This window comes from Rattus norvegicus, chromosome 7 (assembly GCF_021556685.1).
Source record: "Rattus norvegicus strain SHRSP/BbbUtx chromosome 7, alternate assembly SHRSP_T2T, whole genome shotgun sequence".
NCBI classification, from domain to species: domain Eukaryota; kingdom Metazoa; phylum Chordata; class Mammalia; order Rodentia; family Muridae; genus Rattus; species Rattus norvegicus.
In genome coordinates this window covers 24,634,655-24,656,310 of record NC_141540.1, presented here as the reverse complement: position 1 = coordinate 24,656,310, position 21,656 = coordinate 24,634,655, and the positions used below count along the sequence as shown (strand labels likewise).

The 21,656-nt window shown below is 45.0% G+C and overlaps 1 long non-coding RNA gene and 1 pseudogene across 1 annotated transcript in view; one reads left to right on the top strand and one right to left on the bottom strand.

The window, feature by feature from the left end:
- Nucleotides 1-1,179: 1,179 nt before the first annotated feature.
- The window catches only part of LOC148004545 (uncharacterized), a 102,899-nt gene continuing 82,422 nt past the window's right edge, over nt 1,180-21,656 (bottom strand). Inside the window, exons 2-3 of the long non-coding RNA XR_015624547.1 lie at nt 7,204-7,395; nt 1,180-1,819 (exon numbers count right to left, since the gene is read on the bottom strand). This is a non-coding gene — a long non-coding RNA (uncharacterized LOC148004545). The remainder of the gene's footprint in view (nt 1,820-7,203; nt 7,396-21,656) is intronic.
- On the top strand, nt 9,155-10,692 carry LOC148004548 (RNA-binding protein MEX3A pseudogene; annotated as a pseudogene).

Below are 21,656 nucleotides of genomic sequence, written 5' to 3'. Positions count from 1 at the left end.
GAAATTAGCCGCCACTGTTTGAAACAGCCAATTGTGTGTAACCGGGCCAAACTCCCTAGCTTTCCCTATATAAACCCCTGATTTTTGAGTTTCAGGGTCGACTCCTCTGTCTCCTGCAAGAGACACGTGTCAGCCGGAGCTTCATTATAATAAACTGCCTCTTGCTTTTACATCAAGCTGGTCTCTTGTGTTTCCTGGGGCGAGCCATCCTGAGACTCGAGCTAGGTTCTTTCATATGAGTGTCTTGTCCACATGTAGGTCTGTTGCACCACGTGTGTGCCCGGAGGCTTCAGAGGTCAGATGACAGTGTCGGATCCCCTGGAACTGGAGTTACAGACAGTTGTGAACTTCCCTGCAGGTGCTGGGAACCAAATCTGGCTCCTCTGTCCTCTGGGAGAGCAGCAGCTGGAGTTCTTAACTGCTGAGTCATCTTCTACTCCCAGCCCCCACTCTTGAAGAAAAGCAAGTTTTAAAATAGTTTACACTTAACTGTACTCTGCACTGATGTCTGAAAGGGACCTCCGAGGAATACCCAGCCCTCAGCTACTCTGTCACACAAAGGCAGAAACACAGGCCTCCAAAATGTTCCTCAGGACCTAGCACCAAGGTCGCAGACAAAAGAGAATCACAGGCTGCTCACTGAGTTTCCAGCTGTCTGAGAGGATCCCAAGTAACCTTGACAAGGGAACAGACCCAGACAAGAACTGACACAAGCTCATTGTGCCTGGAGAAGAAATGCTAACTGCCGCTCTCTGAAGCCCAATCTTCCTAACTGGGTCAGCACATCAATCCAAGTAGATTCATTTTAGACACATTTTCCAGGATTATGATCACTGTTCCGGGAACAATTGTTTAGAATTAGTACTTGGTGCTCCCTTTAATGGGAAGACGGAGGTTATCTGCTTAGTTAGGAAAGAAAACTTAGTTGCCTGCTGAAGTTGCTACAGTAAAAACCACGCCTCTAGCTGTCAAACTGAGGGAGGAACTAAGGCCTTGAACTCTGCTGTCAGTAGGCCACACAGGTTGACCTAAGCTGCACAAAGTCCTACCTCAGATAAGGGGAAGGTAGTGGAAGGTATGACGCAGAGTTTCTCATTATTCGTTTTTATAAAAAATGAAACAGTCATTTGTTTGCCTCTAGGCTAAGATCAAGCGCAAAGGAAACAAGAGAAGCATTATTCCTCTGACCGCTATTAGGTTTTATTCCATCAACTGTTTGCTTTGGTGTTGCTGTGACGGTGTTTGTTGTTTATGTGATTAAAGTCACAATCAGTTGACTTTGAGTAAAGGGGAATATTCTCCATCGTCTCCGTGGCTCTTTTTCAATGAGCTGAAAGATATTCAGAGGCCCTGGGGATCAGAATACTTGCCTGGTATGCAGAGTGCCCTGGGTCCACATATGCCCACCCATCCACCCACCCACCTACCCACCAACCAACCAACCAACCAACCAGAAACAGGCAAGTCCTTAACAGCAGAACTAAGACATTTGGGAAGAAGAAAATATACCAGTGGAAGGATCCGCTGCCCCACCTCTGACCTATGGCCTGGCCTCTGCACTCTTCAGATTACCTGTTCCAGCCCCTTCCCCAAGCCCCCCCAACCCCCAGCCCCAAAGTCCTCCAGAAGTCTCTAGCTCTGATTCTCCAGCAGAGCACTGGTTCATGCAAAATGCTCTTCCCTTTTGCCCCTTTTACTGAACAGTATCTCTTGGAAGTCATTCCAAATCCACGGAGACAGCAATAGTTCCTCATCTTTAATCAGCACACAGGACATTCTTAGCATTTTTATCGTTTCGTTATCTCTAACTTCATCCAGCCTGTTGCAAAAAAAAAAAAAATCAATTAAATGGCCTGGATCGGTGCTTTCCTCTCTCCAGCTCAACTGAATCATTATGTAGATGCAGGGCAAAGGGAAAGTGGCCCCTACCTTTTCCACTGACTTGCTGGAATGAAGCAACAATGAGAGATTAATAGGAGAAAAAGATAAACACATCTATTAACATGCTTGAGGAAGAACCACAGAAGTGCCATTACTCAATGAGGTCTACATAATTATACTGTCTTCTTCGTGGGAGGGAGATGGGGAAGATGAGCAATCTGAGGAGTCGAAAGGAATATTAGAGGAATAAATGAACCCCAGGCCTAGACAGCAGTTAGTGACGGAGTGTGTTTGGGAATCGAATGGGCCTAGGAGATACTCCATGGCTTGTGAAAAGACTGTCCCGTTGTGATTACATTCTTTAGTCTTGATTCCCGACTATATGGGGTTAGTTAATGAAACCTAGGGAAGGAAGCAAAAATAACTGTGTTCTTTGGAAATCTGGATTTAGGTAGATAAACGGATGTCAAAGTAAAAGTGTCCTCCCAGAGCAGCTCTTCTCGAGGGATCTCTAGTTTAAATAATTAGCTTGTTAAAATGCCATATTTCAGGATCAGCATAGATGTTATTTACATTCTTATAAGCACAGTTACTGTTAGTTGATGTTACAATATTGCTTTCAAGCAGATTGGACTGGATCCTACTGCTCCCAACATAAACACAAGCACTCTACTACAGTAGCTGATGCTGGTGTCAATTTTTTTCTCCCTAATAACTGCAGAATGACATCTCATTCCCTGAACTTCCATTTCTAGGATGCATCAAGTTTAATGCATTGCATTTGAATGAGAATTTGGACATTTACATTATTTATTTTACCACTGGATAGAGTGTCTAAGAAATTTTAGGGAGCTGGGGCTACCAGTTAGTGGCACAATATATGTTCAGCATGCATGAAGCTCCTGGTCCAATCCTTATCATCATAAACATATAGTCAAAGTAACTACTTACATTTAATTAAAAACATTCCTTCTAGGGACAGGCAGGGTGGAGAACACGTTTAATCCTAGCACTCAGGAGGCAGAGGCAAGAGGATCCCTGTGAGCTTGAGGCCAGCTGGTCTACAAATCAAGTTTCAGGACAGCCATGGCTGTTATAGAGAAATGATGTCTCAAAAAACAGAAAAACAAACAAATATGCTTCTGTATCCTATTTAGACTCCATAACCAATTATACATCCTTTGCTTCAAATTTTGGTGAAAAAGGTCATCACCATATTCCGAAGAGATTGTAAAATCTAGATTATATATATATATATATATATATATATATATATATATATATATATATATCCATGTATCATACATCATACATCATATATTATATATTATATTCTCTTTACAGCCCTGACTCACATCCACCTATGACTCCAGCTACAAAGGACCTTTATGTCTCTGTGGGCTCCAGAATTCACTACACACACCACCTCCTCTGTTAAAATTAAGATAGATCTGAAAAACTATTTAAAGATTTACAGTGCCATTTTTGTTGTTATACCTTTTGGATACAATTTCTATGATCTGATGAGCTTTCTTCTTATTCAAAATAGAGAGAATTTAGGGGAAATGGCTTAGTGGGTAAAATGCTCACCACAGAAGTCTGAGGACTTGAGTTCTCCATATTCACATTAAACAACAACAACAACAACAACAGCAACAACAACAACAACAAGTACAGCTGTGATCTCAGTATTGGAGGTACTGGGTAGAGGATCCCAAGATCCCAAGATTGGCCAGTTATTCTATGAGCTTTCTGCTCACTGAATGAAGGTGGGTAAATGCTCTTGTTGCCAAAGCAGAATGTGATCCCTGTGACCCACATGGTAAAAGAAAAGAATCAACTCCCAAAACTTGTCCTCTAACTTCCACACCAGCATCATGGTGTGAATATCCCTTCCCCAAATAAACAAATGTAATAATTGTTCTAAAAATGTAGAGAGTGATGAGGAAGGTACTTACTTTTGACCTTTGGCCTCTACAAATGTGAGTACACACACCACACACACACACACACACAGAGAGAGAGAGAGAGAGAGAGACAGACAGAGAGAGAGAGAGAGAGAGAGAGAGAGAGAGAGAGAGAGAGAGAGATTCTTTTGAAGATTGGGGCATGTGTATGTGTGTGTGTTGAGAGAAAAAGAGGGAGGAGGAGGAGGAAGAAGAAGGGAAGGAGGAGGAGGAGGAGGACGAGGAAGAGGAAGAGGAAGAGGAAGAGAGAATGTGTTTATGTGCAATATGGGCATGCAGGTGACTGTAGAAGCCAGAAAAGAAAATCTGATGTCCTGGTGCTGGAGTTACAAGACACAGTGAGCCACCCAATCTGGGTGCTAGGAGCTGAACCCCAGGTTCTCTATAAGAGCAGCAAGTGCTTTTAACCACTGACTCATCTCTCCACCTCCTAATATCTTTGAGTGTTGAGTAAAATTGAGGCGCATTCTAAGAAATCTTAAGTCTAAATTGTATTGCAAATGGAAATTTAATTCTAAACTATTTTTATAAGGCCCTTAGCTTATTGTAATTCTCAGAAATCTTAAGACAGCACTCTTGCCCTCTTAGGGGTAGAACAGGCCTTAAAATGCACATGTTTATAGTAAGCAGCTCAATAGTGTTTGGGATTTGTACACATCGTGAATCTGTCACTGCTGTCAAGGAAGTGAGCACACATATCTCTAGTCAAAGTTTTCTTCTGAATTTGTTTAGTCCCTCTTCTGTCACCCTCACTGCCCAATCTCTGACCTGTTTCTTATCACTACTAATCTGTTTACATTTATTTATCTAATAGAATCCTGCTGTGAGGAACGTTGTGGAGTCACGCTGGCTTTAGTTACCATCATCATTTTGAGGTTAATCTTGGTATTGCATACATAAACGTTCATTTGCCTTCTCTGCTTAAAAAGCACTGTGTTGTATAGCTGCATAACTCCTTTTTAAGTGTTCATCGACATACCCATTTGGAGTTATTACAAATAAGACTTTAAAATGTTTATTTATTATTTTTAAATGTTTATTATTTCTTTTATGTGTATGTCTGCCTGTAAGTCCTGTAACATGTGTACCTGATGGCCTAAAAGATCATAAAAAGTCTCCGGATACCCTAGGACTAGAGTTACAGATGGTTGTGTCACATGGGTGCTAGGAACAGAAACTGGGTCATCTACAAAAGCAAACCATGTTCTTAACCCACCTCTCCTTCTCTCCAACCCTTATGTATTGAGACGGGATCTCACGATGCCCAGGCTGGTCTCAGCTCCAAATGTAACCAAGGATGACCGTGACTCCTGATTCTCCTTCTGCTTCCCAAGAATTGGGATTATAGGCATGTGTCACCCCACTGGGCTACAAAGTCAGACTTTTATAGACATTCATATACATGTCTTTATATGGACATGTACTTTTGTTTCTCTTTTATAAATGTATATATAGTAGCAGGCCTGGGGCACAGGGAAAGTGCTGGTTTAAGAAGTTGCTAAATGGGGGCTCAGAGAGATGGCCCTGCCACTGAGAGTGCTTCTTGCTCTTCCCTGGGACCTGAGTTTGGTTCCCAAGCAGTCAAGTAGGGTGAATCCCTGTTGCTTCTAATGCCAGTATCAGGAAAATCTGGTCAGCTAGGGCAGTTGTACTCACATGAGCATTCACAAACACAGACACAGACACAGACACACATACACACACACACACACACACACACACACACACACACACACACAGTCACACAGACAGGCTCCTAAAAATAAGTCTTTTAAAAAAAACTTTTAACAGGTGTCAAGTGTTTCCTAATCTGTCAGGCCATCTCATGTTCCTCTGGTAGGGTACTCTAGCTTACCTGCCCCGAATCTTTCTCGGTATTTAACACGACCAGTCTTGTGGATATTTAACAGGAATCTCTCTGATATTTCCCAGAAAAATAACTGGGCTTATTTTTAATTATTGCCAACATAGACCGTCTCTCTGGAGAAACCTTGGTGCACATATATTTTCTGTGGTGCTCTGTCTGTCTCCTTTGCATTGCTTACTGCCAAGTCCTTGCATGGTTTGGGGACTTAGACTTGACAAGAATGGTGAAAAATGGAAGACAGACAGACGGGCACATAGACAGGAAGCTGGGATAATGTGGTCCAGACTCACTGCTGGAGAAACCTCAGCATCCTGGAAGCTCAGTGTGTTTAGTATAGAGTTGAAGAGAGGCAGGGTGACTGCATTCAGCTGAACAAGGACTGGGCTATTGTACACAGATCAAGGTAGCATGGTTTCTGGGTCATGGCTGTATCAAGCAGACAGGTTTAGCTAGTCTTGGTAGGAGTACTCTCTGTAGGGGAGCAGTCTTCCGGCTATAAATCTCCAGGGGCAGAACATTATGGTGGACGTTTTCTGAATATACTATTAATATCCATATACAGATATTAATGGAGGGATTTGCCATTTCCCTCTGAACCTCACCCAGGGCTGGAGAAGGTTTTGTCATTTTTCCATGGGTTTGGGGCTCTGGGTCCCTAAACATGGCTGGCACGAGTCAACACCACTCATTCACTCAGAACTGCACACCCTCATGGCTTCCTCCCCCACCACACACAGTTTGTGTGAAGCCCATCTTTCTGTGGCAATCTGGTTCTCTATGTGACTCCTGTATATCAAATATCCTGAGTTTGAATTCCCATTTATGTCTCCTCTATCCAGGAAATTTGCCTATCCGCACCCCACCCCCGCCATGCACTGAAATCTCTCTAATTCTCTGTCTCTCTCTTTTTTAAATTTATATATTTTTATTATGTGTATTGGTTTTCTGCACGCATGTATGTCTATGTGAGGATGTCAGATCTTGGAGTTACAGACAGTTGTAAGTTGCCATGTGGGTGTTGGGAACTGAACCCAGGCCCTCTAGAAGAGTAGTCAGTGCTCTTAACCACTGAGCCATCTCTCTAGCACCCCCTCCCTAATTCTAATTTTCGGTTGCTATAAACAAAAGTCTTGTGAGCATCCATGTATGAGTCTCTAAAAGTCTCAGACCTTCATTTCTCTGGTTAATGCTTAAGAGTACAAGGCTGAGATAACACGAAGTGATCAATGAATCATTCAAGAAGATGCCAGACTTTCTCCAGATCGATCTTGAAATTCATATAAAGTTGAGCTGCGTCGTAGAACTGTACACCACTATGTAGTTTAACTGTATGAACATCTCTCCTCTGTGGCTTTCTGATTTGAACGGGCTCAAGGCTCTTATCTTTATACTCTCATCCTCATACTCTGTGCAGATTCTTTTAGGAATTGTTTTTATGAAACAGTGTCTTATTATGTAGTCCACGCTGTCCTCCTGCCTCAGACTCACCAGAGCTGGAATTACAGGCATGAATCACATGTCCTCTCTCTCTTGGAAGGGGAGCATAGGAAGGGAGATTCCCTTGGAGATGGTACCTGGAACCCCATGGTGCTAGCTGAGGGCTCTCCATCACTGGCTGGATCCCAGCACTCCCACTTCTTTCAGATGGCTCCACTCCAGATCTTAGAAGTCTACAGAACCCTGTAATGAAGCAAGATTTGGTACATACTTATCTCTGAGGGTATCTTCCTTGGCTTTAGATTTCTCTCTCTCTCTCTCTCTCTCTCTCTCTCTCTCTCTCTCTCATCTCTTTCTTTCTGACAAAGTGCTGTAGCTACAAGCCTGTGTCACTGCACCTCATAAAGGCAAGACTGAGGATCAGGAGTCTGTGGCTTTGTGCATTCTAGGTGAAGGGCCTCTGGTCAGCTCAAGTATGGCTGTGAGCATGGCTCTGGCAGGCCTTGCCCATCTCCCCAATTCTCTGTGCTTTGCAAAAACCCCTTAGATTGCATTCCTAGAGCTGGCCACCAAGGCCTAGTTCCTTATTAAACACCTCATCCTAACACGGGGGAGTTCCCCTGGTACCTTTATAAAATGTCATTGTCTATGGTCCTCTTTTGTTTCCTCTCTATCCTTTATCCCCTAGGACAAATATCCCTGAACCCTTCCATCTCCCTGTCCCTTCAAAGTGAGCTCCAGCTTCTGGGTAAATTACTTTGGTTCTCTTTTTCTCCAGTGAAAATGCCTGACCCCAGAACCTCATTCAGGTGAGGCTGGTTCTCTACCATGGAGTCCATCTGTAGCAGTCTCTTTGCTTCTTATTTTGAGACAAGATCTCACTCTGTTCTTAAGGCAGGTTTTGATTTTACTCTGTATTTAGAGCTAGCCTTGAACAAGTCGTCCTCCTTCCCCAGCCTCCTGAGTAACTAGAATGGCAGACCTGTGCCAGGAAGCCTTGCTAAATCTCTTTTGAAAGAGGAGCCATACTGTCCTCTAGTGGGGGCAGTATTGGGAGGGGAACTTCCATATAAAATGGGAGGGGGAGGGGCTAGTGGGATGCTGGCATGGAAACTGGGAAAGAGAATAACAATTGAAATGTAATTAAGAAATACCCAATTTAATTAAGATGGAGAAAAAAAGGAAAAAAAAGAAAAGAAGGAAATGAAAATGATGAGGACAGGAGAGAAAGAAAAGAGGTAGAAGAAAAACACCAAGGGCAAGAGAAAGAAGAAGGAGGAGAAGGAATTAAAAAAGAAGAAGAGGGAGAAAACAACATGCTAGAGAATTCCCCATAGTGCCCATCTATAGAATGTGTGGTGTGGCTCAGAAACACAGGAGCAGATCACAGACCTGGAGTGGATCAGCTAAAAATGAACCCACACATTAAGAGACAACTAATTGTACACAAAGATGGTGGTGCAAATCTGTAGGAAAAGGTGCACCTTGGTCAAGAAATGGTGCTGGGAAAAGCAAATTTCCATATGTGGGAGATTGAAGTCCCTCTGACCACACATGAAGATTATTCCAAATCAATCATGGCCACAAAGTTGAGACCTGAAATGCTTCAGAAAACACAGCACACAATAGCACATAGCCAAGGGAGCCTAAATCTGTGAAAGTCATATTCTTAAGGTGGGAAATGTTCTCAGGAAAAAACATGAGGGCTTCCGTGAAAAAGAACAACATAACTAATCAACGCTTTAAGAACAAAATAACCAATCAGCCCTTTGATGTGTTAGGGAGAGTGTGGAGACTAAGAAAGATATCTCCAGAGTTCACCTGGCTCATGTGGTGTTCTGAGATGGTGAGGAAATAAAGAAAGAAGACAGGCCCTCCGCTCTCTGCTTCTCCTGTCCACCACCTCTCTCTCTCCCTCCCTCCCTCTCCCTCAGCTTTTGATTCCCCACGCCTAGTCTAGTGGTATCTGGAATGATGGGAAGAAACGGGGCTTTGGATAACTATGATGTTTCAGAGGAAGCAAAAAGACCAAGGTATGCAGGAAGAGGAGTGTGCCCTTCAGTTGGATCTTGATCAACTCTGCCTCCTGCATTTGTGGGAGCCTCAACCCCCACACCTGGTGCCTGTGATGGTGTAGGACTGGGAGTTGGAATGGCAGAGGAGTGGGAGTGGGGATGGCATCCCTGAGCAGCCGACAGACCCTGCCCTGCAGGCCCTCCACCCCCCACCACCCCAGGCAGCCAGGACTCCAGATTTGTGCAGGTCAGGGCCTCCCAGACAGCAGACCCAGCTGTGCAGAGGATCCAGCAGCCCAACACCACCAAAGGGCAGAACACAGCAAAGCTCGGAATGGACAAAGATGCAAAGCTTTGCCTGAAGGCCACCAGCAACACCAAAGCGTGCATTCCAGTGCTCACATCTGAGCGAGTGGAGGAGATCGTAGGTAGCCAAGGATGATGGATTAAGGCTCTGAGGGCCAAGACCAATACCCATATTGAGACACCTGTGTGAGATGAGGAGCCAGTGTTCATGGTGACTGGGAGGCAGTAAGAAGTGTTCACAGCCTGGCAGGAAATCATCTCCGAAGTGTGGCTTTAGTGTGCCCCCTGCTCTGCCAGGCCAAGCGATGATCCCTGTATGAGCCCTACCATGTGGTGATGCTGGTAGTGTGCCCAAATTGTATCCAGCAGCAGACCAACACTTACATCATAACTTCCAGCCAGGACTAAGACCTGGTGTTTGAGGTCAACAGTGCCTGGGTAACTTGGAAAGTAGACAGCACTGCAAGGAAGGAGATAGCAAGGTACATTACCCCACACACTGGCAAGATTCTTGAGTAGAACAGGGATGGTGACTTCCTGGGTGACAATAATATTGACTTCATGGCTGTCAGACTCCATGCAGCCCTGGATAGCCTCTACTCAGATGCCTGGCCCGTGTTTGCTCCAGGCTGTAAGCCACTCTCCACCTTCAGGCACAACAACCTGGGCTGTATAGGTGAGTGTGGCATGAACTCATCTTTGAGGCCCAGCACTTAGGCTAGCAGGGCAGGGACATCAGCTAAGGTGGATATCTGTTTCCAGCAATGGTGTGGGCAGGCAGGAATTGTACTATGGAGTGAGAGGTAAGCCTGCCCACCCCCACTGCTGTAGGAAGACCAGGAACTCCATCTTCACACTGGTGCACTTCTCTTCTGCCTCCTCCTCCTTTTATTCAGTCAAAGCATATGCAGAACCCCCAGGTGAGCACTGATCTCCTGCCACCAATGAGGGGTCATAGGCTAACACAGAGGCCGCCCACGTGGCCATTACAGGGTTTCTCTAAACTGAGGTAAGAGGGCCTGCATGCATCGTCTGCTTTGAGAGAAAAGTGACAGCAGCCCTGGTGCCCAGTGGACATAACCTTTTCTGCATGGCAGGTGCAGTATGCATCTGTGAGAGGACAGACCATGATTGTCCTGTCTGTCACATCACTGCCACACAAGCAATCTGAATATTTTTCCAAGTTCCATGTCCCTGGACTCCTGTGTCTGCTCCCTAGAGTACAGCCATGGACCTGTAGTAAGGTGCTGGGCAATAATCACCTTAGTGGGGTGGGGAAGGAGAGGCCTGAGTGGCTACTGGTGGGGCAAAGTCCAGAGTCTCTGGTTACACTTTGGGAGTGGGCTATAAATTTTACTAATGTTACAACTCTGATACATCAACAGACCCTTAAATCAGGAAGCAGCTAAGAGAAGCTTTTGTTTAGCTTGAAGTGGCCACCAGGACACCCTGACCTTTCCCTTCTCCCTATCTATGTGACATTAGGTCTCTTCCTCTGCGCAGTAAGAACAGGGAGAATTGCTGTCTGTAGCTAGAGGTGCTCTTAGTGATCCCCAGTCATTTGGTTCTGACCTCCGATCTCCTAACGTGACCCCTTACCTCACACCACCCTTTTCCTGAGTTCCCAACAGATAAGGAGAGGGGACCTAATAAGGTTCTAGGTACATCTTCTGGGAAGGAGCAGGATGTCAATCAACAAAGGGCTCACAACTCACCTGTCTCACACGGCTGGGCTAGAGATCTGAAGGAGGCTTCTCTTTTCCCTCCAACTTTTTGCTTGTCCCTTCTTCAAGTTTTTTGCTGTGGACTTGCCCTTTCCTTTTTTGTCTTTGTTCTTTTTTCCTATCCCTTCTATTCCCCTTTTCTATCCAGCTGTTACGTGCAGTCCCTGGTTCCTCTTGCCTCTTCTAGCCCAGCTTTGGGCATAACATCTTCCTGGGAGAGAAGTCTAGAGAACATTTTGATAGCCCCCTTCCCAGGTTCTGATCCTGTAGTGGACAGCCCCTTCCCCACTCCTGCAAAGACTCAATTCCAATTCCTGATGGAATGTAGTTTTAGATCCAGACAGTTTGGGACTGGAAACTAATAATGGGTACATAGTGGAAAATAGTAGCGGGGTTCATAAAAGGTTGGAAACCAACCTTTATCTTCTGTGGGCGTTATGCTGAGGGTGCAGCATATACGTATCACTGATCACCTGCCCGAGGGAAGGGGAAGCAGATTGTAGGAAATATCCTGGATCTGGAGAGGTGTGGTTGGGAATTGTCCCCTCTCCCTCCCTAGCAGTGGCCAACCCCTGACCTCTCTGCACCTAGCTGAACCACTATTGAATCCTGATTAAACACAAATCATTATGCTATGTCTTCCCCACTGCCTGAGGAGAGAGCTCAGCTTCTTGGTGATGGGTTACGCCAGGGCAAAGCAGGGTTGGGGTGCAGTGGAGCTTCTTCCAAGAATCAGGCATTGTGATAGGTCTAGCACCCTTTGTGCTCCTCTTGCTCATTTATGTCAGTCAGCAGCCTCCTACCCTCCTGGTTCTGCTGGCTGGGCCAGGAGCAGGTGGGAGACCACGAGGCCAGCAGATGCTTGTATGTAATAGGGAGGGAATACTCTGAGCTCTAGCTCAGGAGTCCCACTCTTCCTGGCTGGAGAAGGGATGTGGGAGGAAGGCAGACGGAGGTCTCTCTCTTTTGCCTCTTGTCAATTAATTTACCTCTCCACAACCTCACCCTCTAAACCACCAGCCTGAGAGGGGAGATGCAGGAGGTCACAGCCATTTCACTGACAGGAATGAGTTCCAGTCAGGACCTGTCTCTCCGTATGGCTCTCTAGAGTGGGAGGTCAGAGACATAAGCTTCTCTCAGAACTGTGACAGACAGATCCCCTCCACCTAGTGAACACTGAATTCCATCCTTCAATCCTCCAGCTGCATGCCCTCCCTTCTGCTTCAAATAGGTCTTAATACAGCAAGATAATAGGAACAGCCAGCTGCTTCTATTGCTTAGACATTCTAGCTCATTTTCTGTCTCTGATGACATTTCACCTGACCCTAGCACTGCAATTTTTATTTGTATGGTGCTCATGTGTGATAGTCAACTGGTCAACATCAATAGCACAAGAAATCCGAATGGAGGAAAATGTTACTGAGTTAACTCCTGTATTAATAGCCTATAGGAAGGTATAAAGGGAGTTTCTTCATCAGTGACTACTATGGGAACATGGTGTCCCATGTGGAGATGTGCCATTAGAAGGCATCATTATCTGAGCAGGAAATTCAGGTCAGCATGCCAGTCAGCTGCTCTCCTCTGCCACTCTGTCAGCTCTCTTTCACTTCCTGCCTACAGGATCATGCCTCGTCTGAGTTCCTGCCTTGACTTCTCGTCACAGATGGACAACGGTCAGGAAATAGGAGCCACATTAAATCTTGACAATGGTCAGGATATAGGAGCCACATTAAATCATTTGTGCTCCTTCTTGCTTTTGGTCATAGTGTCTGTCAAATCAATGCAAAGTAACTTATGCCAGACACACATTTTTGTACACTGGTCCACATCAGGCAGTGGTTGTTTTGTGGCAGAGCAAGAAGGAAGGGAGGCTGATAGACCCTCCCCCCACTTTTAGAAAGGGTATTGTTGGGCAAAACCTTGGGGGATGGGCAAGCCCTAACTGTCAGAAACTGTAGTTTAACTTACATTGCCTACTTTACTGCCAGATATGAGGTACTCAGATACTCTGCCTTTATCTCCATAAGAGGTTTCTCACTTTGGAGCATGGAGGTCCCAAATCAGGGTTTCTCTGTGTAACCCTGACTATCCTGGAATTCCCTCAGTACACAAGGCTGGGAAGTAACTCAGAGATCCACCTGTCTGTGTTGCTGGAAGTAAAGGTGTGCACCTCCACCACAAGGCTTCCTCCAGGCATTTGCAATCATTCAACTACCAAATGCGGAGGGTCTAGTGACCATCCCCAGGCACCAGGCACAGGGAGAGCAGCTAATGGGAAGCAGGCCCAGTAGCCCAAGCGAACAAAGTTCAGAGGGGCAGGAGGAATACATTTAGACATTCTACACAGCAGAGTGATGGTCTTGCTACAGCAATCTCTCCTAAGGTGATCAGAGGAAAGGATTCCTTGGCCCCTAGCACCTAAAGTAGACAGCCTGGATAGCCATAACCCCATGGGTTTGAGGGATGTGGGAAGGGAATCAGCCATGTTTGGATTCTTTTCAGAGTTAAATCCTAATGGCTCCATATTCTGTGTGCAGGCCCCAGCCTATTGGCCTCCACAGTTGAAGAGTGAAGAGGCAGGAAGGACTGAGGCTGCATTTGACCTGGCCCATGGTGAAGTCCTGCACTGGATAACAGTCACTGAGAATACCTTGGGAAGGAATATGAAGGTGTCCTGAGGAAGCAGATCTAGGAGTGCACTTTTCCTTTCTAGAAGGCTGTCAACAAAACTGAAACAGGACTCTGGAGACATTCCTGTCTCCTATGATTTAGATGATGGAAACTGAGTGTACCAAATAATGAAACTTCACTAAGAATCTGGACAGAAGGTGGCTTCTGTACCAGGTGTCACCACACCAGTCACAGAATGCAGGGGAAACATCAGGTCTTTGACATCAGGCTCTAGAGAGTAATGCTGTAAGGTCAAGTGAAAGAATGCTGACATAGGTGTACTGTCCTACCACCCAGAAACACAGCTGTGACTGAGACATTTCTAGTGCCCAAAGTTTTGATTAATGCACAGCTCCATGCCTCTGAGAAATGTGATACCTCTGTCCATGGGAGGGAGTCCTGGCTGAATTGGACAGCTCCCATAATCTGTTTTATGGGAGGCCATATGCAAGCACAGGCCTAGGACAGTCATAGTGACCTCAGAAGATGAGGGAAAGAAAACACAGTCCTCAGTACAGCTGGATCAAGATACATCCATGTGTAAGGAAGACATTTAGGATGTCTGTTCTGTGATTATGAATTTGATCCTGGCAACTTGGTAGTCCTTAATAAAACTAAAATTCTGTCTTATTTGGCCCTTTCCAAGTACCCAGAACTTCCTTTTTTCCTGTTCCATGCATGGGTCATAAAAATCAACCCTTCCTTGAGGCAGAGGCTTACAACCAGACCCTGAGGCTGTGTGACGCCTCATTGGGCTTGGTAGAGGTCACACAACAAGTGAGATTTCTGGGATGCTAGTGGTTGGTATCCTACGTCTGCTGGGCCTATAGAGGGAGGGAGGAGTATCTCAAGGAATGACAGAAAGGTGTGTTTTCCTGATTGGCTTTTGCCTCCAAACAATGGGGTGAGGACATATCACTTCTAAGGAGACATAGGCGCTCCATCATGAGTTCCACTATAGGTTTCTCCCTCAGGAGAACAATTAACCATCAAGGCAGGATGCTCCCCATTTGGAAGAAGACAGACAGAAAAGCTTTCAACATCCTCTGAGGCTTGCCCTACAACTTTCCAAAATTACTTCCCATAAAGGGAGAGGGCAATGTCCCTGAAGGAATGAGGGCGCACTGACATCGGATCAGACCTCCAGTTCATCATATGTTCCACAGCAAATATTCATTCATTCATTCATTCATTTATTTGTTCATTCATTGTGTCAGTCATTCTGTTTCTCTCCCACCACAATCCTTCACTCTTCACTGAAGAAAAATGTGCCTACAATGTCCCTAGTGGCCCCTGCCCATGAACCAATTTTCCAGATAACACATTTGGTGCTTCCAGAGAACGATAGCAGGATTCTTTTGGATTTAGTTCTTTGAACTCAATTCTCTATGTCATGACAGTCACAGAAACGTTGGCAGACTGCTGCCTCCCAGAGCACCCAACTGCCATGCAGTATGTTTACCTCTTCTGCACTTGAGTGGTCATGGGTTCTTTTCTTTTGTTGGGATCCCTATTCTGCAGTTGTGCATTGTTTCTCCTTCAGTGAGCCATAGACATCATTATATTCACTAAGGTCCTATTGTGCTATACAAAGACCCTGGAAGAATTGCTAAGTGAGTCTTCACATATTACTGAGAACTTGAGAGCTTGGAATAGCTGGGACGCCTCAGGAAAGCAGCCAAGAATTTCTTGCAGATTGCCCTCTCTAGACATGAGGAGACTCAAGCTGTATTGCAAGGGCAGAAGAGCAGGGCCTCCTTGTGGACACCTAGGAAGATACCAAGGTCAAAGATCCCACTGTACTCAGGGTGTGCCCAAGAGTAGTGATATTAGTCCCTGAGAATCCTTTGACATGGGTCCAGGTTTAGCCCTCATAGAGGATGACATAGGGACACTCAGGAAGAAGTACAGGGTTACACTGAAAATAAAGGGAGGAAGCCTGCCCTGAAATGCTGTCTCTTAGCACTTGTAGGACAAGAGGGAGGAGGGATTACTTAGAGTCAGTGAGTGTTTAGGACTGAGCTGGGCACTTCAACTTCGGGTTTGAGTATAAACACAGATACTCAGAGACATTCTCTGACTTTTATGTTCATAGTCCACCATAAAGAGATCATTGACATTGCCCTACGAATTTCAAGGGAGAAAAGCAAGCATTTTTGAAGAGTAATGTACATTCTAAAAAGTGCAGGTTCTTATCAGTGTCTGGGTAGAGGTCACACAACAAATGAGATTTCTGGGTCTCCTCATTCAGCAGCCTGCTGCCCCCTTTGATCTCCTGAATCAATTATTCCTCCCATTGCATCTTCCCAATTCTCTTTTAAAGACTCCATGCTGTCTCTGGACAAATCTCTATTACCATATTGTCTACTGCATTCACGAGGCTGCTCATACTCCAGTATGAGATGGATATGACTTAAAATGCTATTTTAATCAGTTATGATGTGTACATGATATGGCTAGGATGTAAGCCTGGGAACACTGCCTTTTCAAAGAGAATCTGTACTTTTCCCTAGCTAGAGTCTGACTTATGTCCACAATAGAAATCACTTTGTCTGTGGTAGGCTAGTTTTGTAGACTGAAGCACTTTTTAATCTCTATAGGACTCCTTCTGAGTGTGGGTGGGCTTTGTTCAGGCATCTTTTTCCCTCAGGTTTTCTCCAGGGACCAGAGGAAAATGCATTTGCAATTAGTACTCATCAGGTGACACATGAGCCGATGCCCAGGGACATCCATCCCTGAACTACAGAGGCTGTCCTTCTCTTGCTTTTCATATGACGGGGGCTTCATTCTATCAGCACTTCAGTGCATGCTAAACTCACAAGCTATAGACAGGAGGCCTGACTCTAAACACAATTCCTAGGTGTGAAACGGTTTGCCATTTCAATCTTTGGAAGAATCAAGATGGAACTCTTTTGAACTGCAAGAGGTAAAACAACCCTGAGAGTCCTGCCTTCATTCTATCCTCTGCAGTTTGCAAACAGATTGCAAGCACCTTATTGCCAAAACGGCGTGGGATGTGCTCCTGAACTTTGCTGCGGCTCGCATAAAGGACAGCCACAGAGTGACACTGGGAGGCCTCACTGTATCTGGGGCTCCCATTCATGAGACAGCAGAAGAAAATGTTAAGCATGGAGACAGTTTTCCCCATGACATTTCTTCAGATAGGTGTGGTTCTAAACACAGCAGCCTGAACAGGCATGAACAGAATCAGTGCTTCTTAAATTATTGGGAAAAATTGAAAGAGAAGAAATTGTGGGGATAGAAAATATATGGTCATGGACCAAGTCTTTGTGAAGGCCTTCAGCCTAGCCCACATTTATGGCATGATCCAGTAGTATTAAGTATGTCTCCATTATTTTCTCATACTGTCACTTCTGCACATATGATATGTGTGTAATAGAAGTCACAGCATATGGAATGCTGAGGTGATGTGGCCTGCATAGTTCTCACTTGGAATAGTCTGTGACTTTTCCTCACTCATCTTTGGTTTCTCAATATCTTCTAGCAGATGCCTTCTCTGGGACAACTGTCAAAATTGGTACATGAGAGGGTTTATCGGGCAAGGTAAGGGACATGGAACTTTGTTACGATGTTGTCCTGCAGCTCAACCTGTGTGTTCCCTATACAGAGGATGTGCCCTGTTCTCTTATCCCAGAGAGCTTCCTGCCCAGACTGCACTCAACATTACCATTGCATGACTCCCTCAGGACAAGGTCTGGGACCCGGAAGGGTTCAGGTTCACAAGTTACGGCTCTAGCCTTTGGGAAGGACAAAGTCAAACACTTGATACTGCTGTCTACATAAGCAGCTGGTTTGGGCTTTGTTTGGGGGTTGGGGGTAGTATTGAATGCTACTGCAGTCTCTTCAGATAGTTTCTGTTCCCTTTCCTCACACAGTTAGCAAGGTTCTTCTGCCAGGATTAATATTCATTTACTTTTTTTTTAAGAAAACAGATGTTCTCATGGCATGACCCTTGAAAGTTGAATTCAGAGATACTGGAGAACATCAATATCAAAACAATGTAGTAAGATGCTTCTCTGTGCCTTCCTCGCCAATATATTTATGCTTTTCAGGTCCCTGCAAGGCCATGGTAGGATAATTTACAGAGTCAAGCCTTCACAGCTATACAGGAAAGCAGCATGTACTGAATGCCTAGGTTCTTCTTTCTGAAGAGGATGGCCATCAATTGAGGTTGAGTATTTTCCTTGACCTCTGCTGAGATATACAGGAAAAACCCCAACATATGGACTTGAAATTGAGCTAAAATAGGTACATAGGAATCATTTGGTTTCATGGGAAAAAAACCACGTCTCCCTGGACTATAGGGACCAAACCCCAGTCCAAAGCACAAACATATCCACAGAGTGTTTTCCTTTTTTTTTCCACTTATAATTCCCTCATGAATGATCCATGAGAACAGGACCTGGAGAGGTGGAGAGTGTCCCGCTCACTACCTCAGCACAGTGCCTGTCTTGACTGTTGCCTTCACAGCCTTTTTCTTCCTAGTGACAATGATCAGCACCTATGTAGGAGACTGAATTAGGTTGGTTCCCCTAGGGTCATGTGCTTCAATACAATTCCTAGTTGGGACAACAGTTTAGGAAGAATTAGGCAGTATAGTCTGGGGAAGAGCTGTGTCCCTGGGGCTGGGTTTACAGGTATCAAAAGCCCAGGCCATTCGAATTGATTCCCTCTCTGCCTCCCACTTGTGGTCCAAGTGAGCTCTCAGCTGTTCTGTTCACAATGGTTTTGATGATCCCAGTAGATACTCAACTTGTAAATGAGTTTAAAGCACACATTCACTTTATACGTTTGCTGCTTGGGTCCTGGTGTCTTTTTGCAGCGAATGTAAGGAACATGCAGACCTTAGTAGCTATTGCTCTAGTGGATCCAATGCACTGAAATTTACTCATTCCAAAGTCAAAGCCAGTGGATATTTTAGTGCCCTTTGCTGTTGAGTCTATACCAACATTTGGGAATGCTAAAGGCATGTTATTGTAGGGAAGGGCGATCCAATGTCCTGGACACTTGGAGTACTTATAAATCTCAACAATGACAAGCATGAGCGGTGATCCTGCTATCAGAGGCTTCAGAAATTCAGCTTATCCAAGCTGAAGACAGTGCTGGCTGAAGCACATAGAGAACAACTGCCCGAGTAACCCCTTCTTCTAAGTGACCCCACACACTTTCCTGAGCATGGAGCACCTGTGAAGTCAATGTTGAATAAGATAGACTCAGGTAGACTAATTCTGTGGTCTTTTGCTGATTCCACATCTGGGTTACACAGGTATTTGTTTACGTCTTCTCAGGCAATGCCACCTTGATGCACATATAATGCTTTAATGTGAGAAGATAGAGGAATATTAATAAGAATATTTGATTTTGATCCTGGTAAACAAGTACTATTACCTTCGTATATCAGTCTGCAATTTGCAAAATGTATTGATGTTTAATGTCTCAATAAACAATGTCAAGATAGTGGCAATTCTTTATGTCCGGCACTATCTGCCCAAATAGAATTCTTTGACTCCTCCTCTTGCAGCAGCCCCTCCTCCATTCTGAGGTCAAAGAAGTTTCCCGCTGGAACATACTGAGTATCTAGCTGGAAAGGATTTGATGTTACTAGGACCTAGAAGAGGTTAATGGTAATAGGATGGTGTAGTGTACAAGGTCAATGTTGTGATGAACACTCCCATACAAGCATACCATTTCATTTCCTACTGTGTCCTCCCTGCTTTAGAGGACCTAGGTTCTTGGAAGATATGGGTGGGTGGGGGGTTGTGATTTATCTTCAGAGACTTTTGAAATAACAGAAAAGGAAACAGGAAACAACAGGGAAGCTCTCTCTTATGCCCATTCTGTTGAGACACCCAATTTTCTGAGAGGGTGATGAAGGTTTCCTTGTCCAAGTCTTCCTTAGGCAACAGTGGAATTTCCTGTTCTGATGTGCTCATGTGTTCACAGGGGCAGACCCATCTACAGAATACAGGGCACAGGCAGTATCTGCTCCTCCTCTTGGGACAGTGTAGAGCAATGGAAAGCATGGGAGCTCTTCTTGCCCTCCTGTGTCCTGACAGAGTCAGGGCAGCAGGTCCATGCTCTCATGAGGGCTGGTAAAGGAGGAGGACACAGTTGGGCTCACAGGCCCTTCCGTTGGGTGGAAGACAAGACATGAAGGGGTGTGCAGGAGTCGGGGTGGTGGAGCACCTGGATCCACAGGCTTGGATGAAGTCTTAGATGTATGCTCACATCTTGTGTCTGTTCTTCTAGAGTAGTTAGGGCCCCATTTTTTCCATTTACTTTTTTGGGGATTCCAGTTCCTTGACATGAAACTCCATGATTCAAAGCCTGTCCATAATGTTAGAATCTGGAGAAGTCACAGTCTACATATTAACTTCACATTTCATTACCCGGGAATGTCCTTCAATGTTTTCTATGGAGGAACTCAACTTTGGGGAAATTATGAGTGTCTGGTGATTTAGATTTCAATTTGCCAAGAGAAGTGAGTTGCAATGTCATAGGTCCCTGTGACAATATTTGTCTCTTCCATGGTGTTTACTCTCAGTGCCTGTGAACATGTGGTCAGGTAATATAAGAGCATGCCCAAACTGTCCGCATCTGCCTTTTTTGCCATCAAATGGCTCATCTAGTGTGAGGTCTAGAGCATAATTCCCTTGGACCCATGCTGCCTTTTCAGGAAGATGCAAAGTCTGCATTGAGGTTCAGGTCATCTCTGTCTATTTCTCATCAACCTCTGACTGGCTGAGGATATTCTGGTGTTTTATGTTTGCATAGACAAAGTCAAGGGTGTTTCAATATTTTATGGCTGTCACTATTGCACAAATATTTTTGCCCCGTCTTCCTGCTTGCGGCCTCCTCCATTATTAGTTCAAGAAGTCCCCTGCTGGAGCACACTCAGTATCTACATGGACCCCCTTTGATGTTAGTAGGCCCTAGAAGAGGCTAATGACTGTAGCATGGTATAGTGAAGAAGGTCAAGAAGTGATGCACCATCTCGTACTTGCCTAGAAACTTATGGGGTTCTGGGTCCTGCTTCTTTCATAAGATCCATATTTTTGAAAGTTACATAGTAGGCTTTCATCTTCACAGACTCCTTAACACAGCAGATTCTTGACAGGAAAACCCTGATACTCTTGTCTAGTCCCTTGAAGCACTCAATCCTCTGAGGGTTTACTTAGAGCTCCTTGTCTAAGAATTCCTTAGACCGCAGGGGCAATTGCTCTTCTGGTATGCTGATGTGGACTCAGTGGGTAGACACATCTCCAGAATGGAGGGCACAGGCAGTCTCTGTGCTCCTCCTCTTGGGACACTGTAATGTAGTGGCAGGCATGGAAGCACTTCTTGCCACTACTGGCCTTATTGTGTCAGGGCAGCAGGCCAATGCTCTCCTAGGGCTGGATATGGATGAGGCCAAAGTTGGGGTTACTCCCCTTTCTCTTTGGTGGAAGAAGAGAATAAATGGATGTGCTCATGATTTGGGTGGCATAGGGCATGTAAGCCCAGTAATGACAAAAGTCTTAGATCCATGCTCAAGTGCCCTCTGTTCCTGTTCTTTTAAATTTAAATATGTCCCCCAACATTTTGCTGTCGTTTTACTTGTTCAAGGATTTAATTTCCTGCAACGATAAAATTCCATACCTCAGAGCACGTCTACAGTTTGAGAATCTGGATAGGTGACAATCGAGATAAGTACTTCACATTTCCTCTCATTACACAAAAATGTCTCAATGTTCTCAATAGAGGGCCTCATCTCTGGGCGAACTGTAAG